Raw genomic sequence first — 6,928 nt, 5'->3', positions numbered from 1 at the left:
ACTTAAATCACTCTGTCACTGCTGGAATTATGGATTTACAAGATTGCTCACTACTGCACTATGTTGGTTTGTTTTTTTATGTATGTTTGACTGTTAAATAAAAAAATTAAAAAAAAAGAAATCACTCTAATATGGGTGTTTTTTCTTCTTCGTCATGTTTTCAGGATCAAATCTTTCCCTGCATGAATGCGCTCAAACGCAGCTCAGAGAAACACACGGACTTCAGTTCCATGGTAAATAACACTGATGAATAAATGGACTCTAATGGACTACACTTACCTACATTGACTCCAGTCACTACTAAAGATCAGACTGCACACTCTGCGGCTTCTCCTACAGGTCTGTGTCATTTAATTCCAGCCCATTAGAGCCGCACTCTCAATATTGGAGCAACCGGCCGTTTGCTTAGATTAAAAGCTTCCTTCTCAATAGGGTTATAATAACAGAAGCGCAGTCCAGACCGCCTCTCTCGACGCTTGCATAATGATCTGGCGCTGCTGTCTTTCTGTCCAGTTCACTCATGCCCTTTGCAGGGAATGCCATTATAATATTCATAAAATCCTCATTATGTTACATAATTGGGGCCTCATACAACGATATTAAAAAATATGCATATTGTGGAGAGATGTGGTCTTTCTAAACACTAAATGATCCAGTCAAAACACTTCTAAACATCCTTAGAAAGATGATTGTTTTCAATTAATTTTCTATTGGAAGCAGACATTTATTGAGTTGAAACAATTAAAATGATATACTCTCACTGGCCACTTTAGGTACACATTGCGATACCGGGTCGGACCAGAACTGCTTTAGGAAATCTGCCGGAAACAATCCTCGGAGGAGCAAATGTTGCCAATATGGAGGAAATATTTTGGCATGATTATATCACACAGCTGAACATCCATGATGTGAATCTCCCGTTCCTTCACGTCCCAGATTGAGATCTGGAGTCTCGAGGACATCTGAGTTTAGTGAACTCAAGAAACCAGTCTGAGATGATTTGAGCTTTGTGACGTGTGTGTTATCCTGCTGTGGTCATAAAGGCAAGGTAAGTTTATTTATATAGCACATTTCATACACTATGGCAATTCAAAGTGCTTTACACGGAAAGGAATTAACGCTTTGAAGTCCGCACCAAGAAATTTTTTTTGTTTGCATTTCTTATCTTCTTATGTCACTAGTAACCACACTTAATGTATTTTTTTTTTCAACACATCCCATAATTTTTAAAATATCGGCCTGAGATGTCACTTAATGGTAATAAATGGTACGGGAATTCATACACATACTTTGCCATATTTTTTCATTGCCCATCATAATTTATGATCAAAACCCTTTCTAGTCTTGACAAAACACATTGTCAGAAATGTCAGAAGTGATATTTGGACAGAAATTTATTAATTTCTTAAAGCAATTTCAATTCAATTGAATTTGTCATTTTTGGTATTAAACAAAATCTCATGAGAACTTCAATTTTTGTGATATCAACTTCAAATTTGGAACACAACTTGGTTAGATATATGGCTTTGATTTTATAGTAATTTTATAGGAAAAAATATTTTGTAAAATATATATTTTATATAAAAGAAAAAATATTTAGTACAGTGTATTTGATTTTATGTAAATTTAAAACTTCCATAACTTTTTCGTACTTTTATTTTTTGAAGAGCTTTTACTTCAGCAATAATTAGCAGTGTTTTATTTTTATTTTTTTAAATAAGACTAAACTTAGGTCTTTTTTCCAAAGCATTCTTGAATTAAAACAAAGTTTTAATAGTGCATTGTAGCTAATGTCCATTCTCAAAAAGGGGGCTGACAATTAACCGTTATGTGCCAAATCAACCGTTTGGTTGAGCATGCGTTTGAATAATTATTAAAAATATATTTCAGTTTTTTCATAGCACCAAAGAACATTATTACAGTGTAAAATGTAATCCTTTGTCAAATCAACTTAAATAATTAATGTGGTTCAGAAAACATAATATTTTGAGTTTCTGATGATTAAATCAGTCATTGTATTAACTCAATTTCTCCAATTCAATGAACTTAAAATTTTAAGGCAACCAGGTTACTTCATTTCTTTAAGTTGAATGTTATTTTTTTGTGCATTTGCAGAGTACAAGATGTTGTAGGTCATGTCATTCCTAAGGTGTGTTTTCTGTGAAAATTGTAAGTCTGATTGCAATATTAGCTCACCTCTCCTCAACAAGACACGTTTTGAGGCAAGCTCCTGCTGAATTATGCAAAAAAAAAAAAAAAAAGAAAAATTAACAACTTAAACGTCCTGAAATAGAGCAAACGTAACACCCGCTACAGGAACCCGAACAAAACCAACGTCCGGGGTGTCGCATGCCCGTGATGTCAGCACATTTCCACAGTCACGATTGGCCGAGCTCAGCGTGAAAGGGGGCGGGGTGATGCTGGGTATTGAGAGGTCTTGTGACCCCTTTTGCTTATTTTAAGCCAAAAACGCCTCCGCAAATAATCTGCCCCCACCGAGAGGAGTAATTGGTGTAGTATCTCCCAGCACTATCTGCCAGCGCTCCACAGGAGAGACCCATTTCCATGAGCCACTGGGCCAGAGCAACACACACTCCCAATATTAATGACCTGCAGTTTCAAACTCGTAAAAGAGATAGATGTTCTCCTTTTGTGTGGGCAAATGTTCACTTTATATTTGTCAGGATGGCTTTTGGAAAATTATATAAAAGGAGGGCTGGGCATTGACACAAATTTCTCGATTCAATATTGAGGCCTATCAGGTTGGCTACAGTCCTAAAATGAATGATGTACACTATAAAGGGAACCCCAGTTAGTACATTACTATAATATTACTAGGGCTGGGTAATGATATTGACACGAATTTCACAATTCGATTTCGATTCACAAGCTTGCAATTCGATTCTGATTCCGTTTCGTTTCGATTCAATATTGATTATTTTGGATATCAGGTACAATACATGACAAATTTTCTCAAGGAAAACAAATCTCTTAACTTGCTGTAAACTATGGGAGTCAGTATAGCCTACAAGGGTTCATTAGTCTACTAAAATATTGAAGGAAAAATGAACTGATTTGTAGCTATACAAACACTTATTTATATCCGCGGGACTTGCGTTTCGTGTGGCGTCTGGGAATCACGCGATGTTAAACGCATCAATGTATTCACTCATCCATAAAATATCCATCATCAGCTTGAAAACAACATCCATAATTCCACTTAATGCGGAATATACGTCATCAATATACACCTTTGTTATTGTAAGAGGTTGGCGAAAAATCTTGCATATTGTACCTTTAAGGCACTTTTACACAAACAAAATGAACCTACTTTCTTTTTTAAATTATATTAATCTTTCATTCTGACAGGGCAGTTTGAGGAGAAAGAGAAAGCAATAAAATATGCTGAACTAAATGCAAAGGCAAGGTAAAGTATCTATTTTTATATCCAAGATAACTTAGTTTTGAAAATACTGAAATACAAGTTAGTTGAAAATAACACAATATAATGTGTGCATGCATGCGTTTCACATACTATTTTATTTTATTAAAGATTTGTATAGTATAGCCTACAGTGTGCTTGTGTCCCATAGTTGAAATGGCCAATATGAGTACAGTGATCAGAACTATTTGAATAGTGCATTTATTTTTATGCAGACAGCAGATCCATGAGGCCGCCGTCTCCTCGTGGGAGCAAAAATAAATACCACAGTAACATTTATTCAGTGCAGGACTAGTTAATGATTAATGCACACACAGCACCAGAGGTGATTCGAGGGGTTTCACTGTGAACAGAACGCTGTTAACTTGTGACGAGCATGTCTGTAGTTAATCTTTAATGCAAATCGTATTTCTGTAATTGTAGCGTGCTGATGTGACATGTCATGTTCCCAGAATCTAGTCGTGTGTTTCATGAATTACTGAAGAGGTGAACCAGCTGCTTACATCTAATGAATGTGGATTAGCCATTCTGCGTTTCTGTTGTTTAATGTCGCGCACTTCTTCTGGTCTGCTAATGTGGTTTGGGTCCCTCCTTCATTTCAGGGTTAACTAAAAATAAAACTGAAACTAAAACTAGAAAAAAAAAAATTGAAATAAACTAAATGTTAACTGAAATAAAATTGAAGAATTTGAACATTTCTCATTTACATTTCGTTTAACTTGATGTAAAATAACTAAAAAGGAAATATAATTAATAAAAGCTATAACTACTCTGTAAAAAAATATTGTTGGTTTAACTTACAAAAAATAAGTAACCTGGTTGCCTTAATTTTAAGTTGATTCAAATGGAAAAATTGAGTTAATACGATGAAGGAGACCGAAAACTCAAAATAATATGTTATCTGAACTACATAAATTATTAAGGTTGATTTGACAAAAGAAAAAAATGTGATAACAAATCTTGAAAATATTTTTTTACAGTAACTACAAAAAAGTAAAAAAAAAATACTAAAACTAAAAGCAAAAAAAAAAAATATTAATTTGATCACACTGTTCAAAGTGTATGTGGGATTTTTTTCACTTGTTTTCTCGCACGTCTGATCACTTAAAGCAACAGCGCACCACTGATCAACAACACACGATCTGAGGAATCATTCACATCTGAAGCATAGATGTAAACGGTCATGACATGGACTTTTAAAAATGATTTTAATATGTTCCTTGAAATAAATTTTTTTTTTAAAACACATATGCGGAAAACGATTATTTTCAACCTTCTGAAATGATGAGTTTTTAAAGCTACACTGTGTAAGTCTCATAGTTATTTCAACAAAAATACATAAAATGTGAAGTGTCACACAGCGAATTGTGGGAATGTCAATTTACGTTTTTTCATGGGAATGTCAATTTACGGTTTTTCACTGTAAATTATACAATGAGTTGTTCTTTTTCATGTTCAAAAACTGTAAATTTAATGGTATTTTACTGTAAAATTATATCACAGTTATTTACCGTGTATAGTACGGAAACTTTCTGTTTACCAATTAACAGTTTTGCACTGTAGCATTTTTACACTATTTTACTGTTAAGATCACGGTTATTTTTTACAGTGAGGGACATACCCGTTAATTCAAGCTTCGCCTTTCGCGTTTACGTTAGAGTTAACACTCATGGACGAGGTCGAACTGGAAGCCATGTTAATCTTGGACTACATTGGCCACCGTAGGAGTTAAAACGAAATCGGAATTGAGAGGAACAGAAACTAATATTCACTGGATGGTCATATACCTTTTCACCACTAGTTGGGGGTAAAAATCACACAGTGTAGCTTTAAGGCACGGCTCCTTTAAGGCTTGTCAGTGAACGCCCACTGTTATGATGAAAGGGTATCATTGTGATATCCAGTGTAGACAGCGTCACTGATTTTTAATGGTTTGTTTTTGCTTTTGACACGACACACACATCCAGTGTAGGCAAATGTCAGCTGTTAAGTGACTGAACATCAGTGGGATGTGCAATGATAGTGTGATGATGTTTAACTATTGGTCGATGTCTTGCTCTGGACTCTGGAGGTAGTCATTTGCAAATGTATGATGTCACAGATCCCGCTATATCAAAACGAGCCGTTTTTGTAGCTTGATTAAATAAATGATTAGTTTATAATGAGGACGTTTTAAGCTCTGAAACTTGCAGGATGTTGTAATGGTACTAAGACTCATATGTCAAAAGAGAAAGGGAAATTTGATTTCTCATGTCATGAGCCCTCTAATACTTTATGAGCATTGGTAATTGTGTTACATAAAAAAAAAAAAAAAAAAACATTTGTTTTCTTGAGTGTTTGCCGGGTTTCTTCTCTCTTTTGGAGGGTTTTAGTTGCTTTGGATGCTTGCAACATGCACTCCGGAGACAATTTTGTGCTGTGAAGATAAAAATTGTTCTCAGTGGGGGTTTGAAATGAGTCACATTCACCGAAGAATCACACTCCAGTGGAACAGATTCTGCGTTTATGGCACAATCACTTGCTGATGATATTTCACTTAAAGATATTTATTTAAATAGTTTTTAATAAACATAATGCACCTTTTATTTCCGAGGGCGAGGAAAGAAATGAACCAATTACAGCCATGACTTTTAGCATTTTGACTCATCATTTGATTAGACTACCTAAAGTTAAGACAGTGCACAAAATGCAATTAATAACTTAATAACTAAGAGGATGTTTAATCAAGGCAATAAGCTGCCTGAGGCTGTAGATTACAGTAATAATATAAGGGGGTCTACTTCATGTCATAGGCCTACTGCAGAATACCAATTTTAACCATGGTACAATCACTGGAACAATGCCTAAAGTGTCTTAATTTTTTAATCAAGCCAATATGGACCCAAAGAGATGAAAAAATCAGTAAGAAATAGAGCATTGGAGAGCATTCATCAGTCTATTGTGTTTTGGGGTCTGAAGGACCGGTTGTGACAGCAAACTGAGTTACACATGTTTTTCCCCTTGATGTCAGTGACTTATACTAGTGCAGATGCCATTGTAGCTCTAGAAATCACATTAACACAGAGATAATGATGTCTTTAAGCTGGTCGTGTCATACGTCACAGATAAACATCTCAATCTGCATTGAGATGCAGCATTGAAGATGAGGCCGCACTGTATTATTGTAATAAAAGCAAATATGATAAGTATTGAGATTGTGGATTTAACAAATGAATTGTATTGCTTTTTGGGTCTGAAATGCTTTTAGTGAAGGCGTGTGGTGGAATAACCAATCGCGTTGTTTCTCTTTCCTGTCTGCTATGATGATTGGTTGATTAGATAATTGCATTATTGAGAAATTGAACTGGTGTTCCTAATAATCTTTTAAGTGAATGTAGTAACACATTTTCTCGAACCAGCATATCACAAAGAACATTCGGGTTGGGAGAGCGACAGAAAGGCACTCCGGAGGAAATATTACTGGTTCACTTGTCTTCGCTAACATGC

The 6,928-nt window shown here is 35.1% G+C and overlaps 1 protein-coding gene across 1 annotated transcript in view; it reads left to right on the top strand.

The window, feature by feature from the left end:
- The first annotated feature begins 201 nt into the window (after positions 1–201).
- dlgap4a (DLG associated protein 4a) overlaps positions 202–6,928 on the top strand; it is a 148,544-nt gene continuing 141,817 nt past the window's right edge. The window contains exons 1-2 of the mRNA XM_089124466.1: positions 202–339; positions 774–1,048. The gene's annotated coding sequence lies outside the window, so the exon portion shown is untranslated. The remainder of the gene's footprint in view (positions 340–773; positions 1,049–6,928) is intronic.

Source organism: Pimephales promelas, chromosome 20, assembly GCF_988280905.1.
Source record: "Pimephales promelas chromosome 20, fPimPro1.hap1.1, whole genome shotgun sequence".
In the NCBI taxonomy this organism is placed as follows: domain Eukaryota; kingdom Metazoa; phylum Chordata; class Actinopteri; order Cypriniformes; family Leuciscidae; genus Pimephales; species Pimephales promelas.
This window is presented reverse-complemented; position numbering and strand designations above follow the sequence as displayed.